We start from the raw sequence: 21794 nt of genomic DNA on the forward strand, positions 1-21794 counted from the left end.
GGTTTACTGTTTTAGATTTAAAAGATGTCTTTTTGCCTCTCTCTCCATGAAGCCAGCCAGACAATATTTATGTAAAACCCAGCTCACATTGGACGGTGTTGCCACAAGGATTTAAAAACAGCCCGACAATATTTGGAAATCAGCTTGCTAAAGATCTTGAATCTTGAGAAGCCCCATCTGATGAAGGACAGATGCAACAATATGTGGATGATGACTCCCAGGACACAGAAGACGTGCATAACCCGAACTGTAAGTTTCTTGAACTTTTGGGGGCTCCAAGGATACCGGGTATCACAGAAGAAAGCCCAGATGATATAGCAACAAGTAACTTATTTGGGCTATGAAATTAGTGCGGGGCAGAGGACCCTGGGTCAGGCTCGAAAGGAGGCTGTATGCCAAACTCCAAAGCCTCAAACTGTAAAAGAATTCCGGACCATTTTTGGGCATGACAGAGTGGTGCCAGTTGTGGATTTATAATTATGGATTTTTTTGTCAAGCCATTGTATGTACTAGCAGCCACAGATCAGGAACACCTGCAATGGAATAAAGGAGCTACACCAGCCTTTGAAGAACTTGGTGAGGCTTTCATGACAGCGCCTGCTTTAGGACTCCCAGATGTGAGTAAACCATTTTTTTTTCTATTCTCTCATGAGAAGCAGGGAATAGTCTTGGGTATGCTGGTACAGGATATTGGCCCATACTGATGAGTAGCGGCCTATTTCTCCAAACAGATGCAACTGCACAAGGGTGGCCTGGATGCCTGTGGGCAGTTGCAACAGTGGTACTGAACATACAGGAGGCCCGGAAATTTACCATGGGTCAGAAAATGACTGTGCTAGTATCCCACAAGGTGTCTACAGTTCTCAAAGAAAAAAGGGGGACACTGGCTTTCCCCACAAAGATTTCTCAAATATCAAGCTAAATCATCGTCACTAACATTGTCAATCCAGCTTCTTTCCTCAGTGATAACATTGGAAAACAAGTTCATCGTAATTCCCTGGAAACCATCGACGCAACATACTCCAGCCGACCAGATCTAAAGGACAATCCTATGGAGAACACTGAGAACTGTTTTACAGACCACATTGACCACAACTCTCTGGCTTCTTTTCTTCAGCCAGTTCACAGTCCACCTCACTACCTGATCGTCCAGACCACACTTCCTCAGTTTAGTTGTGAGGATGCTGTAAGGAGTCTGTGTCAAATGCTTTACTGAAGTCAAGGCAGACCACATCCACCACTCGGCCATGATCTAACTACCTTGTTATTCCTTAATAAAAGGCTATGAGGTTGGTCAAGCATGACTTCCCCTTGGTGAAGCCATGTTGTCTGCTCCGATCACCCTCTTACCCTTGATAATCCTTGAGATGGCACCAAAGCTTAGTTGTTCCATCACTTTCGCAGGGATGGAGGTGAGGCTGACCAGTCTATAGTTACCCATGTCCTCCTTCTTGCCCTTTTTGAAGACTGGAGTGACATTTGCTTTCCTCCAGTCCTCAGGCACCTCTCCCATTTCCCACAACTTGGCAAAGATGATGGAGAGTGGTCCAGCAATGACCTCAGCCAGATCCCTCAGCAGCTGTGGGTACATCCCATCCAGACCCATGGATTTATGGATGTCCAGATTGCCTAATTGCTCCCTAACTCAGTCCTCATTTTTTTGTTTTGTTTTATTTTGTTTCTTTGTTGTTCCCCCCTCCCACTTTTTTGTTTCTCCCCTGAGCAGAAATTTACCTGATGGTCTGAATTTCAGATGTGAACGGGTATCTAAAAGCATCTCTTCTGGCTAGTTGCTTTATGTGTATTCAAACATGGGTAGATATTGTACATCAGTGACTATAGGCTACTGGTAAGTCATGGTTCAAAAGTATCTGCCTGCTCCTTGACCTGACCTCACAAGAAAATGGGGGGAAGTAGAATTTTTCCATGTGAGAAGAAGGCTGTTCCACTGTCTACAGACAAAAGCTTCTTCCAAGTGTCTCCTGAAAGTTCTCCTGCTAAAGATGTGCATTCTGTTTTGCTTCAGTCTTTTTAAGATACGGAGTTTCTGTGTGTTGAGGGACAGCATGCTTTCTGAAATGTGAGGCTACTTGCCAAGATCTGGCCTTGCTTGGGCACTACTGTTGGAAAGCATTGTCCAAGTTATCCTGAGTCATCTGCACTGGTCACAACCTAAGGCTGCTGGGGACTTTCATCCCCAATGGTACTGGTGGTCCAGTTGTATTACTGATTTACCGGCCTTGAAGTTCCCATTGCATGATTGAACATTGAAGCACTATCAGAATATGGGGTTTAGTTATAGAAAAACACACCATTCATTTTTGTAGGTGAATAATTTTGCAAATAGTATTTCTGACAATCTTGACAAAAAATAAAACAACAATGTAATGAAATGAAAGTGACATTTAGACATGTGGAAAAGCCACAGAGACTTGAGGAAAGGATTCCTGCCTGAAATCATGTTGCTTTTTCTCACTAAGTAATTTAGTCTGCAAACTGGCTTAAGGAGAGAAGCCAGAGAGTGGTAGTCAATAGTGTGGAGTCTAGTTGGAGGCCAGTATCTAGTGGAGTGCCTCAGGGGTCAGTACTGGAGCCAATATTATTCAGTATATTCATTAATGATTTAGACGAGGGAATTGAGTGTACTATCAGCAAGTTTGCTGATGACAATAAGCTGGGAGGAGTGGCTGACACGCCAGAAGGCTGTGCTGCCATCCAGCGGGACCTGGACAGGCTGGAGAGTTGGGCAGGGAATAACCTGATGAAATTTAACAAGGGAAAGTGTAGAGTCCTGCATTTGGGCAGGAACAACCCCAGGTTCCAGTACAGGTTGGGAAATTGCATATTAGAGAGCAGTGTAGGGGAAAGGGACCTGGGGGTCCTGGTGGACAGCAGGATGACCATGAGCCAGCACTGTGCCCTTGTGGCCAGGAAGGCCAATGGCATCCTGGGGTGTATTACAAGGTTGGTGGTTAGTAGATCAAGAGAGGTCCTCCTTCCCCTCTACTCTGCCCTGGTGAGACCCCATCTGGAATAGTGTGTCCAGTTCTGGGCCCCTCAGTTCCAGAAGGACAGGGAACTACTGGAGAGGGTCCAGCGTAGGGCAGCAAAGGTGATTAAGGGAGTGGAGCACCTCCCTTATAAAGAAAGGCTGAGGGAGCTGGGTCTCTGTATTTTGGAGAAGAGGAGACTGAGGGGTGACCTTATTAATGTTTATAAATATATAAAGGGTGAGTGCCATGAGGATGGAGCCAGGCTCTTCTCGGTGGCAAACAATGATAGGACAAGGGGTAATGGGGTCAAGCTGGAAAACAAGAGGTTCCACTTAAATTTGAGAAGAAACTTCTTCTCAGTGAGGGTGACAGAGCACTGGAACAGGCTGCCCAGGGGGGTTGTGCAGTCTCCTTCTCTAGAGACATTCAAAACCTGCCTGGACATGTTCCTGTGCGACCTCACCTAGGTGTTCCTGCTCCAGCAGGGGGATTGGACTAGATGATTTTTTGAGGTCCCTTCCAATCCCAAACATACTGTGATACTGTGAAAAAGATACTACTTCATTATGCAGGTTTTGCTTTCCAAACCATCATAGCCAAAGACTACTAGAAAACAGTGTAATAGTGAAACAACTGGCTTTCTTCAGGCAGCTAGAGGCATCTGGAAATTCCCACTTTTCTAGTTCACTAAGGCTATGTGAGGTCTTCCCAAAGTGATGGAAACAACTTCTAATCCTGCTGCTGCTTAACTTTGAATTGGGAAGACACTCCTTAAATTGGTGCAGTTCTTTAATTCATGCACTAGATGGTGGTCAAAAGCAACCCAAGTTGTATGCTCGCTTCTGCTTCCCAAGGTCACAGTGGAAAATTAACACAGGAGTCTGACCAGTTTTCCTGACAAGCTCTTAAACGTTTTTCTCTGTCCATTAATGATTAATGTATTTAGCAGAATCCTTTAAAGATTAAGGTAGAAATTAAAGTGTTTAGTAGCACTGCCAAACTCATATAACCTGTTGGAACTATGATTTTTAAATCAGTTATTTGATGAACACATAGGATGTACTTTTGTTTGTGTGATCACTAAACATTCATTAAATATCCCATAATTTCAAGCTGGGGTTAGTGTTGTTTCCATAATGCAGGAATTGAAATATTCTAGTTCTTAGAATAGTTGCTATAGACTGAAACTCAGTTTCTGAATGTACAAATTGATTACCAGTGGGTAACACAAGGCAGTAATGGAAAAGAGTGAGCACCACTTTGAAAACTTGATTACAGGTTTTTATAAGATGATTAAAACCAAACCAGGCAGAAACCATATCCATACTGCCCACTTGGAAATTATAAAAGCTGCTGTAATCTCCCTGAGCTGATTCTCCCTGAGCAGAACACAGACAATCAATGCTGAGGCCCTATCAGAAGCTGGATAAAGAGATTGCCCTTGGGTAATAACCTCAAGTTAAATATTTGTAACTCTTTGTGCCTTCTTTGAGGCAGGCAGTGAAGGCTAAGATCATCAGTGGTTAGGAAGCTAGATAACAGTAAATAGACATCTGCTCATAGGCATTTGTAGGGTTAAAAACAGGAAAAGGAAATTTGACACAGCTACAACATGTTTTACACTGGTGATCTGTGTAGCTATGAGGAAATGCATGGAAAAGCAAGACTCCAGACAACTGAGCTGATGTTATGATTCATACACTGACTTTTTAACTCAGCACTCTGCCTGGTTATAATGAGAATCATCTGAGAGATGTAAAATAATAATGGTCTGAAGCTTGTAGGAGGGCAGTTGCCTGTAGCCATGCTAGATGCAGAGACTCAACTGCTCTGTAGCATGTTGGAGAAATGGAGATTTTGCCATGTACTAGACAGAGTTTTTTCTTCAGCTTTTTTGATGTGTTTTTTTGGAGGAGTCCACTGCAAGTCTGAATTTTGTTCTAAATTGGTCCTACACAGCTGCATGTATATGCTCACATGCATGTAATATATGCATGCAAATACCATTTTCCCGAAAATAAACCCTAGCATGATTTTTAGGATTTTTGAGGATGCTCGAAATATAAGGCCTACTCTAAAAATAAGCCCTAGTTACAGTTCCTTAGAAAAAAGTAAATTTAAGTAGTGTTCAGATAGCTATACATGTAAAAAAGTGAGCCTCTTTTGGAGCAACAATCATATAAGACTGTGTCTTATTTTCAGGGAAACAGAGCAATTTGTGCACCAGCATGTTTTGTATGCACTGTATTTATAAAAACTGGCTCTGAACATCGAAGGGAAATAGCGTCAAGAGAGCTGAGACACACCCTTAGTATGGTGTTAGCAAGTATTCTCAGAACTGTTCTTGGTTAAAGATGGCTTTTCCGCAAACAAAATCAGAAATGCAAACCTCACAGTGTCTCATTCTGTGCATTAAAAGTTTTTTATCTTAAACAACATAGGATAATGAGGTAAAAGCATGTATGGATTTAATCCTAGCCCAAAGTTCCATTTCAAGTTCATGCCAGATGAACCTCCACCCTGAAGATGGAGTTTTCTAATGATCAGTATGCATGTGTGGGACCAATGGGATGCTTCTAGGATTAAATCCAAATGAGTTATTTTATATAGAAAATGACTCAATGCACATGTCCCCACCATTTCAGTGAAAATTGTCGACTGTCAGTTGTCAACCGCAGAAAAGACTGCAGAGCAGTGGCAGTTCAGTAGAGTGTCAGAAGGTGGCTGAATCCAGGTACCTTCAGGACCCAGGGGACTTTCTCCTCTTCCATTTCAGTAAGTATGAGGCCACTGCCATTCCATGTTGGCAGGTCCAGTAAGTACATATTCCAATAGGTGCATACACAAAATACACAATATACACACAGCTGGCTGCACAGATCAACACAGAGAGCAGTGTCTTTACTGGCACCCCCATTAACACATGTAACAACCATACAGACATGAATAGTATGAACAACCGAATTCTCTTCAGCTGATGAAGAATGAAATCTTGTGGGGTACATATACGCACATTATGCTCTCTCTGGTAGCTGGTCACAGTATCACAGTATGTTTGGGATTGGAAGGGACCTCAAAAGATCATCTAGTCCAATCCCCCTGCTGGAGCAGGAACACCTAGGTGAGGTCGCACAGGAACATGTCCAGGTGGGTTTTGAGTGTCTCCAGAGAAGACTTAGATATTGAGTCCATCCAGTTTCTGGCACCTTGTTCTGCGAACTCCTCAAGCTCCAGGTGCTCTTATCCTTCTAGCCAGCTTGTCCATCTTGAAGTTCACTAGTGTTCACACATCTACATAGAAGAAAGAAATAAAGTTTCCTAAGAACACAGGATAATCCGTGGTGATCAAGTGAAGGGTTCAGCTAGGTAAGTGTATGGACCAGCAGTCTGTTTGCAACTGACTGCTCTGTTTTATCTTCTTTCCCCTCTGTTTTCCTACATGTATTCCTCTCCAATCCACTCTGATGTCTCCCTCTCCATACCTTCAGTTCTTCACCTAAGCATCCCATAATACATTTTGTACAGTCCCAGAACTTTCTGCCCTCTGCAACCCATAGCAAGTACTGTACCCCACACCTGGCATTTGAGAGACTTTTTCATTTATTTCTCTTTGTGGGTTTCACATGAGGGGCAAGTGTTCTCCTTTGATCAGAGAAGTAGTCAATGTAAGGTGCTTCCCTTTCACTGATCAGGTTACTAGGGTTCCTCTTCCTGTTGTTTCTCTGACCCTTGCTGGGTCTTTGTGTTCTCTGCAGTTAGCTTTTGATCACAAGACCTAACATCCACATATCCACCCTGTTAGTCACCAGAGGAGCACTTGGCTTTGCTTGATTCTTCTTGTACTCTGGGTATCTTCCATCTACACTGTGACTGGTGCAGTTTTGGGCTTATCCAGCAATTCCCTAGCCTAGAAACAGCAGAGGAATGTGGATTTTAGAAATCTTTTATTTAAGATAAACTTAGATAGACTTAATCTTACCTTGCTTTAGACATCTAAAAATTAGGCAGAGGTGTTCCACTGAAGTCCATGGAAGAGAGAGGCTTTTCCAAACTGAGCCCATTGATCTTAGATGCCTACTCTAGGATGAGGTGAATCACTCTTGGGAGGTGCCTCTTTTTCTCCATTAATAAGTCAAAGACTAGATGACTAGCTTAGGCTAGATGTCTAATTTTTAGACTGCCAAAATGATGGCAGTTCAATCTGACTTCACACATTTGAACTTTAGTGCTTGAGATCATGTCTCACATGATATACAGTTCAATGCACTTAACACTTCCTCTCCAGCTATTGCTCCTCTTATGTGTGAGACTTAGAAAAATAAGCAACTGCCCTCTGTAAATGATACCGGTCCTGGTGGATAAATGCTGTCAAGGACCAATAGAAGTCAATATATGGAGCTGAAACAGGAATGGTAGTCTATATTACTGATGTATGTGGCATAAAGAAGATGCAACAACCAGGACTTGATTTTCTGTGATCCCTCATGTCCTCACTAAGCCTTCGCCAACAGTGAATTTTACACCAGTCACCAGCCCTAGGTGTGGACTGGGTGTGCATGGAGGGCTAACCACTGGAGGAGCTGCCATCTGCACTGCAAGTGGGACACTGCCATCTAAGGAGGAGCTGCCATCTGCATTGCAACCTGATACCTGAGTTCAGCTGTGGTTCCTTCAGGAAGGACTTTGACAAAAATGGTGGTGAGTTTGTGTGTATTCTGCAAGAGTTTTTCCAAGACAAGCTTGCACTAAAAATACTCCATCCTGCTTACTAAATCACTTGCACCTGAGCAATGTCTAGCTTAGAGTTGTGGTTAAGATCTGGGTTGTTAGTTCATTTCTGTTTGCCTCAGTTCCTTTCAGAGATTAAAATGGAGATGGTAGTATTTCTTCTTACCTATGAAGTATGGGATGGAAGGCATTGTAGAACCCCAAAATAGATTTTTATGTATACTTAGGAGTGTGACTCCTTTTTCTTTTCCCTTTTCTTTTTCCTGAGAGCAGCTGCTTATTGATTTGTATCCCTGCTCCTTACCTGCCTAGTGCATGAATAGTAGATGGATGTGGCCCTTTAGGAGTATCAAGTTTTAAAGACAAATAAGAAAATTTATAAAATGGTGTAATTCAAACAGAACTTTTGATTCTTTAGCTGTGCTGGTCCTGGCAGAAGAATGGAAGGAAGGTCTACAGTCGCATGAAGGAAGAATCCAATTAAATGTACAAAAAAGATAGTCATGGTATAGAGAAGTGAGTATTTCTATCCCCAGATATCTAATTTTATTGGAAATTATATGATTTAATTATCAAAACACAGTAATTATGACCCATGCAATACTAATGACTATTGGCAACAAGGCTCATGAGAACACACAATCTAATTATCTTTAATGGGTTGGATTTAATAATACGTTGGATTAACATCTGTTAGAACCAAGTAGCAAGATTTATTATTCTCTGAATAAATATTGACCTCTTACTCTCAGGTCAATAAATCTTAAGCTTGCCTTCGCTTAAATGAGTATCTACTTATTATGTTAGCACTCTTCTGTTTCCTACCACCAACTTCAGCAGAAGAGAGAAGCTTCACTTCCCTCCTGCTGCATCAAATGCTGCTTTAAGAAATTGCAAGAAAATATTGAATTTGCAAACAGAGAAAGAAAAAAGAAAAGGTTGGGTCCTTAACTCTGTCCTTTTTTATGTAAAACTGCCCTTCCTTACTGTTGCTTGATAAGATATTTCAGAAATGTCTAGAAAGAAAACAATTGCCAATAATGCCACAGAAGTGTGTAGCTTGCATCGTATGCTCAATTAAGCAGTCTTTATGGTTTACGTAACGTTGTGAGTGATGTAAAAAATAGTTGTGGGGGGAAATCCTACTCCTTCATGTGTATTGAGATACAAAGTTTTTTCTAGGACTACCAATTTCATTTTATGCTTCAGATGTTTAAGCACAGATTCCTTTCTAACTGTAGGTGTCTCAAGAGGATTGAGAATATATTTCTTTTTCATGCCTACAAGGGAAGAATTTCTTGTTACTGTCCAAACAGGTCAGTGTGGTCAGAAATATCTACAAGTCTTACAAAATTTCTCATAACTGAGAAGAGTTCCTCTAGAAGCAGTAGCAAATATTTGAGATTTATATCCATTCAGCAGATATTTAGACCTTTCTTTCAGGTTTAAGAGAGATGCAAGGAAACTTGTGTTAGTCTAACTCTCCTGTGGGTGAATTCAGCTATAAAACTCCCCATGACTTCAATGGCAGACTTCTGTAGGTCAATGTTGATTAATGTAGAGAATCTTTTCTGGAGCCACTGATCAATTGCAGACCTTATGAATTTTGTAGGAAGATTATTTGTATTTATTGAATTCTGCAGAACCTTTTCAGTAATGGAAGTGAAATCTAGCAGAATTTAATGGATGAGTTTTATATAGTAGATCATAACTGCTTTGAAAGATAAAAAGATTGTTCTTGCTCGCTCACTCACTCATAAAAATATCTATGCTGGTGAGGAAACCTGGCAAAAACATTCAAGTTTTTCACTTTTTTCTCACCTTGCTATTATTTTCCTTTTAATTGTACCATTTTTACCTTTTTGGTGTGATTTATAAGTAGCTGTGGCATTAAGGGAAATTGTGGCATTTGCCATGGTCCAGAGTGAATAGATTCATAGAACCATAGAATGGTTTGGTTTGGAAGGTTCTTCAAAGATAATCTAGTTCCAACTCCCTGCCATGCTGCTGTTAGACCATGTTGCTCAAGGCCACATCTAACCTGGCCTTGAACACTTCATGGCCCCACTTCATGGCCTTCTTCTGCTGAAGCAAGTTCATCTCTGTCTTGTGCTGAGGAACCCAGAGCTGAACATAGTACTCCAGGTGGAGTCTCATGAACATGGAATAGAGGGGGAGAATCACCTCCCTCAACCTACTGGTCATGCTTCTTTTGATGCAGCCCAGGACACAATTGACTTTCTGGGCTGCAAGTGGACATTGCCAGTTCATGTTGAACTTTTCATCAACCTAACCCCCAAGTTTTCCTCTTCAGGCCTCTTCTCAATCCATTCTCTGCCCAACATGCATTTCTGCTTGGGATTGCCCCAATCCATGTGCAGGACCTCGCACTTGGCCGTGTTGAACTTCATGAGGTTTGCACAGGCCCACCTCTCAAGCCTGTCAAGGTCCCTGTGGATAGAATCCCTTCCCTCTGGCGTGTCAACAGCATCACACAGCTTAGTGTCATCAACAAACTTGCTGAGGGTGCAGTCAATCCCACTGTTCTTGTTGCCAACAAGGATGTTAAACAGTGCCAGTCCCAGTACTGACCCCTGAGGAGCACCATTTATCACTCATCCCTACTTGGACACTGAGCTGTTGACCGTGACTCTTTGAGTACAACAATCCAGCCAATTCTTTATCCACTAAGTGGTCTATCTGTTGAATCCATGTCTTTCCAAAGACAAAGATGCTGTGTGACACAGTGTCAAATGCTTTGCACAAGTCCAGGGAGATGATGTCAGATACATGGTCAGACTGGCTGGCTCAGGATTAGAGGATTTAATCTGTGCCTCTGAATGCTGAGCCATGTCTATAGGTGTGTAGAGTAGGCTGGAGGTTAACAAATTTTGGATTCCATGTATTCCTTCTGTGCTAGGTATATTGTTACAAATCTCTGTAAGAGGGATGCTAAATTTTGAGTCCAGTGTGCCTTTCCCCCTCTAACTGCCAAATCAAAACAAAAAGAAATGCTTACTGGGGATGAGTAGAGGAGGCAGGTGAAGCTGGAATGAACATTTTCCTGGGACAAGATGTACGTGAGAAAAGTATTGTTGACTTTGTTAGGGCTCCATGTGCATGGGTTTGGTGGCCTTTATTTGATATTCAGATTTGGCTTTAAATAAGTGAGTATCAGGTAGGCAAAATAATTCTAGTAACTGACGGTTATCTGTCTTACAACTTCCTGGGTGGAGGGGGAAAAGCAATAATTTTCTTTGTTAAATTGGGTGATCTGATCAGATAGCAGCCTTCCTTTTGTGGTAGTGATCTGCGTTGTGGTAGACACCATCCCCTCATGCCCTCCAGGTTATTGTAAGCAGCCTCTGAGAAGGTCATTCTGATGTTTATAAAGGAGAAAAAAAGACACACAAGATACCTAACTTTGTTGGAATACTCATTTTTCTTTAGATCTGGTTAAAGAATATGAACAGGGATACCTTACTGCTCTTTAATCCTTACTGCAATGCAAATACAGAAGGTGGTCCTACCTTATGCCGGAAGCTGACCTGTGCAAGCAGTAAATAAGATCTTAACAGTTGGGCCTCATTCCAAGTTGCTGAAGTGATATTTCTTTTTCGACACCAGAAGTGTGTCAAGTTTTTGAACTTGTGTCACCAAATAATGTAATATTCCTATTGTAAAGTGCTCCTCCCAGCCGCAGACATTCACATTGCAACGTGACTTCTTTTTTTCTCGCAGTGGATTAGAACGAAAGCTCATCCCTATGCATTCAAACTAAAAAGGATATTTTTTATTTTAGTTACTCTTACTTTCAAGATGACATCCTGGATGGAGAAAGTGTTTGGCAGGGTTGAAAGACTGGAAAACCCAGTCACTAAAATGAGAACTTCACAAAATGTTGCATGGAAGAACCTTGTATATGCTATGAAAGCTTTTAAAATAATTGGTTTTATAAAACCACTAGTACTCAACTCTTCTTCAAACAGACCGGAGGGCTGGATTCATAATGCTGTGTGCTAGCCTTTGGAGTTTTCATAATACCTACACTTTCCACTTAGCTCTAGGTAAAAACATACACAAACATCTGTAAGTGCTGATTCTGTTCTGGGTACTGCCTGTATATTCTGGCAAAAAACGACGGGTGAGAAGATCATGTGCAAAATACGATAGCATAGACACACTGCACAGACCTGGGTTGAGGGTGCACAGAGAACATCAGTACTGGGACAAAAATACAGCAGTATCTGTTCTCCTTTGATATGGTGGTTGCTCCAAAAAATGCGGAAGTGGTTACTGCTATTTTGACAAATGCACTTATTTCTCTTTTTGTTGCCTGGTGTGGCATAAGGGGAACACTGGCGCAATAGCGTAAGGCAATAATTTATTAGTGGTTTAGGGATGCAGGCCCAGAACAAATTCTAGACAAAAGAAAAACATGTTTGGGTTTTACAGAGTGCCTTGGCTACAGGAACAAAGCTGTGATTGGGTGTGCAAATATTTGGTATTTCGATTGTGCCGGTTGGGGTGACAGCTGACAAATGGTCTGAGTTTGTTTTTAATTATCACCAAAAGGAAAAAAGTCTATTGTTTTAAGGCCAACAACTGATGTTGCAGCACAAGGCAGGAAAATATATTTAACAGTGGAGGATATACTTTCTGCATGTTATAATATGTTGAAAGCTCTATTGCTTCCAAATATTTACAGTATTTAGCTAGTTTTGTGATTACAGCCAACCAAGGAAAGTGTTTTGTTCACTTGTATTGCATCCAATGATTGATATTAAAATGCCAGCTACTGTTCGTAATACTGACTAGTATCATTGATATCAAAGTTAAGTTCTGCACTCACACTGGGAAATATGGCAGATACGCTGTGACAAATGATTGTGAGATCTATTTAGCATGGAACTGATTTAATATATATCATACTAGGGTACAAAGCACCCATGAGGTATCAGGGCTGATTACAATAGTTGTCTGAACACATGGAGACTTCACTGCCCTGAAGGAATAACCCTTCTGAAGCCCTGAAGGGATGCCTCCTGCGAAGGAAAAAAGAAGCCTGTTACTCACAAGAGATGGAGTAATTTGTCCAAACAGCCTCTGGCAGGGTTAGGGACCAGTGCTATTTGTTGAGTCTGTATCCAGTACTTGAACCAGTGTGCCATCATTTAAGCAAAATAACAAACAATATTGTGAAGATCCACTGAAATTAATAGTCCATATGTAAAAGTTTAAAATTATGTCCAAATAATTCATTGAATTAGGGTTTTGTTTAATTTTTTTTTGTGGCAATTGCTGTACAGTAGTTGTTTCCTTAAGAATACAGGTGAATCCAAATTTCTAGCAGGAAGCATAACTTGTCAGACTTTGAATAGCCAACAAGTTGCCTTTTAAGTAACATTCATGAACTTCTAAATGAAAATTTGCCCCTTCTGGGAGAGCCAAAATAGATTTTTGTGGTCAGATGAGAGACACTGTTGCGTATAAACTCATCTTCCATTGCGAGGAATAATTGAGGCAATAACACAAAATGTGTTTTCCATTTTTTTGAAACCATGAGAATGTGATCTTTCCATTTAGTCAAAGGGCAACTTTTTGTCTTCTAGCTACAAATCTTCAGCCAATTTCTAGTGCAGTATTCAGTACCTTGGAAAATTTCATCAAGGCTGTATTTGAGGAAGAAAAATAGTTTAAGCTGCTAATATGCTCCTGTCCCTCCAATACAGCCTAGCCTGCTTTTGTGGATCCCTAGAAAGGTTATTGATTTACTGCGAGTGTGGCTTTCCCTAGTGAAAGCTGAAGGCTGTTTGCAATCTGCCACCTGAAGCAGGTACATAAGGAGGAAATCTAGATAATTGCATTCTGCTTCCATTAAAGTCTGTGGCAATTTTGAAATGAATTTCAGGAGGAGCAGAATGGGATCCAGTGACTGGGAGTAGCTGTGGCCGGCAGCTGGAATAGTTCTTCAGCTTTATGTTGCATAGATGCTCAGTGACCTGGGGACTGTCCAAAAGATTTGGAAAAAATGTTTCTGATAGCAGTTGCTAGTATTAACACCATTTTTATAGACATTCTGGCTTTGTAGCATTTGCTGGGATACCACGTCTAGAGTCATCCACACTACTTGAGATTCCCAGCCAAATTTTGCTGACAGAACAGGCAGTCCCATGAATTTTCTCATACTTTCTGTATTTTCTGGGGGGGGGGCAAAAATTCTACAGATGTTTCAGTTAAGCAGTGTCAGCACTTTTGATCCTACATATTTATGGTTGTGCAAATAATTGATTTTTTTTGGTTTGGCCATTGAATTAAGAAACTGGAAGCAATTCTTGGTTTTAGTTGACCAGAAAGAATTTTTGTTTTCAGACAAGCTAAAATGAAACAATTTGCTTAGTTTCAGTTTCTTCAGTCCTTTTCTACTTGCTGCAATAAAAATGTGTCAATTGCCAATTGAATTTAAGTTTTAATTGAAAACAGTATTTTGAAAAAAATATTCTAAATACTCCTCTTTTTTAGAAAATTTCAGGCTTTTCTGATTCCTTTATTTTTCTGGTTAATGTTATCTTCTCACTTGTACTATTTGTCAAATTCACAATTTTTTTTTCGCCTGAAGAAATGTATTTTTGTAAATAAACTGCTCAGCAGAATATTTTTACCCAGCATTGTTATAAATTTACAACTTGTTCCTGTAGCCTTAGTGTTTAAATACAAAATTTACAGCATGTTGCTTTTAAAGAGTCTACAGTTTGGAAAAGATGTTGCAATATGTCAGCATCTGATATGACTAGAGTCTGTGAGAATGGCAGCAGTACAAGTAGCATTCAGGTAACAGAGGTACAGTGTCAGAGGCATAGAAAATAATTTGTATGGGACAGTTTCAAAATACTGGATTAGGTCTAAAATGAGATCCCTTACAGATTAAGCAAGGGCATGGAGAAAACAATTCATAACCAAGGTCGGGTGCAGTCTTCCAAACTATTTTGCGGTTGTTCAGACTGTTAAAGTTGTTAAATTTGAGAAGAAACTTCTTCTCAGTGAGGGTGCCAGAGCACTGGAACAGGCTGCCCAGGGAGGTTGTGGAGTCTCCTTCTCTGGAGACATTCAAAACCTGCCTGGACACATTCCTGTGTAACCTCATCCAGGTGTTCCTGCTCCAGCAGGGGGATTGGACTATATGATCTTTTGAGGTCCCTTCCAATCCTTTTCTGTGAAACTGAGCTTGCTTGCTCTTACAGAATATCTGTTCATTGTAATTGTCAGAGACAACATTAGAGCAGAAAAATGGGGGATTAATTAAAACCAGCAGGTGCTTATGTCTTTGTTTAAGCAAGAAGAAGGACATAGAACATTTGTTGAGAAATCCTCCTTCTTCTTAGGACAACTTATTTGGTTATCTGCACCCAGCAGCATTAGTACAGCAGAGGTTAAGGGCTCAGTGGACTAACCTCATATGAACAAAAGAACTTCATTACTCCTTTCTGTCAATTGTCATCAGAAAGCATTGCCTGTTTTAGACTAAGTATAGGACTTGAACCATAAGGTGGTAGTAGTGGAGTATGTATTTTAGAAGTTAATAGAATTGTATGATTTGAAAAAAGCTAGGCATCTGGTTGTCTTATTATGATTTTTTTTTTTGGTAGCTAGAACAAATTGCACAAACCAATTCTAATTAAAAATGTCTATTCTGGTCAACAGGAGGCAACTTACAGTAAATGATTTCCAAATCATAATACTGTGCCATGACTAACGCAGTGGGAACATCACCCATTTAACAGAGCTGCTCTGGAGATTTCACTTTACACAAGAAACCCGTGTGCTAGGAAATTTTTCTTGGCTTAAGAATGAGGCTTGTGTAGCTTGACCACTGTGAAAACAGTTTTGGAGGCCTTGCTAGCTGGAAGTAGTTGTTATGTCAAATTGGTGTTTCAAGTCTTCTGAAAGGATTTTAGGTGTCCAAACTTGGGAACTAGCTTTTGAAAACCCTAGGTATGTGCTTCTCCTACTGAGAATGTGCTCAACTCTATTGGTGAGTCATTCTTTAATGGTGATTGCTGAAGCATGTTGTGTGGTCATGGCCTGAGCTTGGGGGAAATTCTTGAAGTAGTGGAGAAACTTGCACTCATTGCTATTGGTGAGTCAATTAGGGCAAGCACAGTGGATTTTAAGGTATTGCCCTGTGGTACAATTGTGCAGAATCATTCTCTTTGAGGTTACTTGAGATATGGAGGAGACTGCTTTCTTGATCCTCCTTGTGCACTAGATACTTCAGCTGTGGTGTCCACGCTGGTCCTGGCTACATATCATAGTGCTCTGTGTGTGTGTATGTGCTGGCATCTTCCATGTGAATATCTGTGATGGTCAGCTCTTGTCTGGACTCTTGATAGAAAACGTTTACACTTTAGGGATAAAATTTTCTCTTGTTTGTTGTATGGCTGAAGGTGGGAAAAGAGATTATCCTAACACCCAGGTAAATGGAGAAGGAGCTAAACTGCCATATCATTGCTGCTCTAATTTAAAAACTTCTCCTATTAAAAGTAAAGGAAGCACAAGATGTTAGAGTGTCTGTGTAGGTCTGCAGGAGGACACTGTGATGCCCCCATCAGTCCTCAGGCAAAGCAGTTCCCTGGACCTCTGGTTGCACAGTTCAATGGATGGCCTTCCACAGACTGCACCTCCTCTCCACCATCCTAGGTGGAAGAAGGGCATGTCTGATAGCTAATATGCTGCTGAAGTGAGTGTTTGAAATATTAATCTCCAGAGTGGATTGACAGGGGAGGCCAGCAGTGGGAAGGAAATGGTGAAGCGAGCAAATGAGAGAACTTGAGTTTTAGGACACATTACACTTAAAATTCTGAGGCTGTTCCACTGATGGGTAACATAAAGAATTAGATTTACAATTTAAAGTAAGTTCCATAGTAAAATAATTGGACTGGTGAAGCAATCTAACTCTTACTAAATTGCTTTCCGGGGAGCCTATCCTGAACAGGGCTGCACAGCTCCTTCTGATATTTGAGCATCCTCGGGTCTCCTTGACTTGAGCGGGAATTAAACTCATTGAACTCTTCACTAGGCAATTAGTTCCTTACAGGTCTAATTTTTCTGCTGCAAAGTGGTAGCTGCCTTTTCCTTTAGTAAGCAGCCATACCCTGTGATCCTCAAGTTCAAACCTTAGCATGCATGTATCATTTTATAATTCTTTTGTGAGACGTGTACTCAAGCATTAGTGCATTATTCTGTTCCTTACTACATTCTGTGGATAGGATCCTTGAGAGTTTTGTTATACTGACTGCATCATGTTAGCAAATAGAACATGTAGAATACTTGATGAAAGTCTTTCCAAAAATAATCCTGTCAAAAGCCCATAAGATCATATTATGTTTTATTTTCTTTTTTTTTAAGTAGGAAGTGTTTCTTTTGCCATCAAAAAGGGATGGATGCACTTCAAATGAAGAGGACAACTTCATTAGCATGAAGGATGAATGAGATAATAAATGAGATAATGAAAATGATATTTTTCTGCCTTTTCTTTCCATGAGACAAGACCTACTGAAATGCAGTATATAGACAGTCCTCAAATAACTGAAGCTCTAACTGTTCTTGCTTTCATGGTTTCCATTTATGCTACTACACATTTTGAGATGATGGATTGTGGAACACTAGGTGTTGAGATAAAGAGAATCAATAATGTGATACAAAAAGATTAAATAACTCTGATGGGACATTAATGAATGCTACGATTTGCCACAGGGATTTGGATATTAAAGAAGAGCTTGAGAAGAATTAAGAAGAATTCAGTTCTCCCCTTGCAATTGTAGTGTCTTTATCCCATGAGAAGTAGTTGCCTGGTGGTTCTTGTCAAGTACAGGGGTGGAGAATTTTTATTCTTTCTGTATCTACGTGGTGCCCAGCACAAAGTCTCCTAGGTATGATGACTGCCAAGCATTGTCACAGTGTCATTGCTCTCTCGGGCCAGAGCTGGAGTGAATAGTAATGGAAGAGTAGAGATCTTAGTATCCTTATCTGCTGTTCAAGGGTGAAGCACATGCAAACTGTAGGAAAATTTTTATTGTGTCAAAGTTATTCACTGTCTAAGAGAAGATGTGTTGCACTAGTGTGCATAACCAAGGAGTGTTCCCAATGAGGAGTCTTCCCATTTGACTCAACCACTGGAAAATGGGCAAGAACAATTATAAGACCCAGATTTTGCCCTAGTGTTAGCACTGCACAGTACTGCGTTCTGTAGTTTATTAGGATGCACTTTGGAATATTTGATCTGAAGCAGAGAGGATTTTGTGCTGAGTAACATTCTTTTCAGAATATAAAAAATAGCTTCCATGTTTATCCAAGACAACTCCAGTGTGGTGTGGCTGGTTTTGGTTTTGGTGTTGTTTGGTTTGGGTGGGTTGGTTGGTTTGTTTGTTTGTTTTTCCTCCTTGAGTATGGGCTAAATGGAGGTTAGTCTGAAGTGATTCTGAGCTATGAAACAAGGAAATTGAAGAATCCTTGAATCATTTGCTAGGCAGACAGAAACACAGGTGGTTGATGGTATAGGGATATATTTGGTGACTTCTGTTTCTAAATGATGTACACATTGCAGACACGCAGCAGCATTGTGATTTCATTGGTAGCTCTCATTAGGATCTTTATGCAGGAGGCACACCTGGAGCTCCATATTAGATTTTATGGCAAAAGGTGCTATTGAATCTGATTGAAGCTATCACAGTTTGCCTCTTAACATTTCTGCTGTAATTCTGAGTGTTCCTGTCCTCACTGTTATTTTCTTGTTTCCCTATTTTCACAATTTATTTCTAATATTTTCCTTGCAGCAATATGCAAAAAAATAATTGATTACACCTTGCATTCTGAAAGGCCATTCATTGCTTTCCTGTGTGTAATTCATACTGATGTCACACTCTGGACTTCGATTGGAATTCTGACTCCATCACTTTCATAGCTTAAGAAACAAACACTAAATAAAACATGTGGCTTTGTCACAAAGATAAAGCAAAATCAGAGAGGCAAATTAGGTTAGACCCGTAAACACTCCTCCTCTTAATTCAATCTGCATTCTGAAACAATCATAACTTAGACATGTACCACTAAACAAATATGGGAAAGCTAAGCTGTTAGTGTTGAAAACCTTAGCTGTTTCTGTCTAAGCAAGTTGTATGGGACTTGCCTACTAAAATGTGCCATGTAAAAATAAAGCTATTAAGGCAAGGTTGACATCATCATTTTTCTTTACAGATCAGGTGGTAGTTCCTGGCACTAAATTTTAGAGTTGAAATAAATTAATGCAAAAACCAAGGTTAGACCATTCACCTGTTGTCTGAGTTCAAAGTCAAACCGTCACAAAAGGAAGGAAAGCACTGTTCTGAAATACTTTAGTGTTATTAGTAATGTATTAAAATGCAACACATTTAAAAAATACTTCTGTCAAAATAATTATGTTGAATTCTGTCTTCCAAGGAAGAGAGTACTTAATCCAGCAATGCATTTAAGCTCATGACCGGTTTCAAGCATGAGGACACAGGACTACTTGCACACTTAAAGTTAGGCACATGATTAACTGGACAAGGTTAATAGCCATGCTGAGATGAGATCAAGCGTTTGGCTATAAGGACCTGACTCTGCCAGTCATACTTGTGTTCTTTTTCTGCAATAAGACACCTATGAGATTTCATTCCATTTGCACAAGAGTGGTGTTGCATCCCACAGGCTTCTTTGGCAGCTTCACAGGGGTTTGATGGAGAGTGTCCTCTAGGGAGAGTAGCTTTGCAGGCGTGGTGGAAGAAGGGCCACTGAGGTTGAGGAGTCAGGTTTAGCCTAGTTAGCACAAGGAGAGAAACCCAGCTTTAATGTTTCTTGGGGCAGGCAGTGGGAAGGCAGGCAAGGGGTGCAAAACTGAGACACTTCAAAAAAATGTCATAAGTCACAAAATACAGTTTCTGCCCAAATCTGCTGTATTTCTGGGTGTGACCTCAACCATTTTTTGTCTCTGTTTTCAGGTTGCTCCTATAATTAAGGAGAGGATGATGAAGAAGGGCAGCATGATGCTTGGATACCAGCCTCACCAAGGCAAAGTCAACTTCTTCTGCCAGGTGGTCATCAGCCCTCACATTAGTTGAGAGGACATAGACTTCTTGCTGTATGAAATTGAGCTTTTTAAAGATAGGCATTTATTTATTGGGCTGAAGTTCTTGGAGCAAACTAATGGAAATAATCATGTCTTTTTACCTTACCATCAATGCCTACTTTAATGTTTTGATGTTTGTTCCTTATTCTGCATTTGAGGTGTCACTGACCTTTCCCTGTCATGTTTTCTGTCCTGCGGAAAGCTGTCTTTAAACATGACACGTTTTTGTTTTCATTTCCTGCATTGTACTAGGACCCAGCATTTGCGTGACATTCCTACTTCTCATCTCTAAGAGGATGGTATGGAAAGTTGAAGGAAGTCATGATACCCAAAGAGGTCACATTATCAGAACAGTAGATAGAAGCAAAAGTCACCCTGCACCACTTGACAGGTGCCTGTAACAGTGTCCTAGAAGTGAGTATTCTTGTGCTGCTGTCTTAAGCCACTAGAATTTAAGCCAAAACCCATGCTGATATTAACATAAAAATAAATATCACAGTGTGGGCCCTGAATTCTGCCCTGTAATACTCACAGATAACTTCATCATGTTTTGCCTTGTGCTTCTGGGTTTGCCAGCTCTCATGATCCTAAATTCAGGGCCCTTAGGACTTCTTCAGCCTCCCAGCCACCCCAGGTGGATTGCAGGTTACACAAGGGGTGCCAGATGGACAGGATGACTTTGCTGTTGCTTCTGCAGTTAGACAGGACTGCCACCCTTTCTGCTTCTCTTTTTTGACCTTGAAGGGAACAACAGAATACAGTGTCAGGATGTTTTGATTATGGTCCAGATTCTTGGTGGGTACTTGATTTTTGATTTGTCACCTTCCATCAGCTAAGATTTTGTTCTGTGGTGTTTTGTGACACTACTACTACTGAAGTGTTACTGTCTTGTTTCTGTTCATGTTGTTAGTGCATTTCTCTGTTGCCAGATACTGTGACACTTATGGCACATGTCAAACTGAAGCAACACAGTTCCTTTCTGTAGCACTAGTGGCTGTAGTATTTTTAAATGAGAGCAAAGTGGAATTTCTTTAACATTTGCAGAAAATAGGTCTCCAATCCACATGTGCACTGATTTCCTCAAAGGTATAGGTTAACCTTTCAGTGTGATGTGAATACCTTAGCTAATCTCCATACATTTTCTACTATTTCTGACCCCTTACCACATCCCAGGTGTGCAATATGATGGTCTCATTTAAGGAGTAATGTCATTTTCTCATGGTTGCCTATCTAGGAAAAGTATGTACAAAATGTCTATTTTGTAGCTCTTGATTTTTAATAGAAAGTGGAGGAAATGACACCCTTATCAATACAGTCTGTGTTTGTCATTTGTCAATCTAAAATTGCAGAGATATATATGAAGAAGGTACCTATTAGCACTCCAGACAGAGAAAAAACACACTGCCAGCACAGTGTTAAACTGTGAAACCCAGTTTAACCCTGCTTCGGGGTGTGGCTTATCTGTGTGCTGTGCCCTTATAATCATTAATAAACATCTGAGATGAAATTGTGTTAAATTTATCTTACTCTTGCTTACAAATGCCAAAGCTAAATTGTCTTTGCAGAATGGGTCATTTAATCTATTTTTTACTCTTCTAGTGATATGGGATCTGACCATGAGCTTCCTCTCCTAGTCACTGACAAGAACCATGTCTCAAGATGGAAAACCAAGTTCTGGAAGTAGTGAGGTACTGGTAGAAATCAGCTGATCCATTGACTGCTTGTAATTTCTTGTGTCTACTTCTAATAATCTTTTTTCAATAGGAAAGGAAGGAAATATTTAGACAGAAGGGATGTTGAGGCAAGTTTTGCTCTTAGTGCATCTTGTGAGAACTTTCAGCATTTTGTGCTGGATCCACGTGCTAAATCACTCACACAATTCATTGTGCCTGGAACAATCAGTCCTTGTCTCAGGATTTATAATATGATTT

The 21794-nt window shown here is 40.5% G+C and overlaps 1 long non-coding RNA gene across 1 annotated transcript; it reads left to right on the top strand.

Annotated features, from left to right (window-relative positions):
• Positions 1–8179: 8179 nt before the first annotated feature.
• LOC309436439 lies at positions 8180–21545 on the top strand. The gene is made up of 4 exons (XR_014183339.1): positions 8180–8237; positions 19736–19828; positions 20116–20277; positions 21463–21545. It is a non-coding gene; the product is annotated as an uncharacterized lncRNA (long non-coding RNA).
• The last annotated feature ends 249 nt before the right edge of the window (positions 21546–21794 follow it).

Source organism: Streptopelia decaocto (genome assembly GCF_964273445.1).
Source record: "Streptopelia decaocto genome assembly, chromosome: 2".
NCBI lineage: Eukaryota > Metazoa > Chordata > Aves > Columbiformes > Columbidae > Streptopelia > Streptopelia decaocto.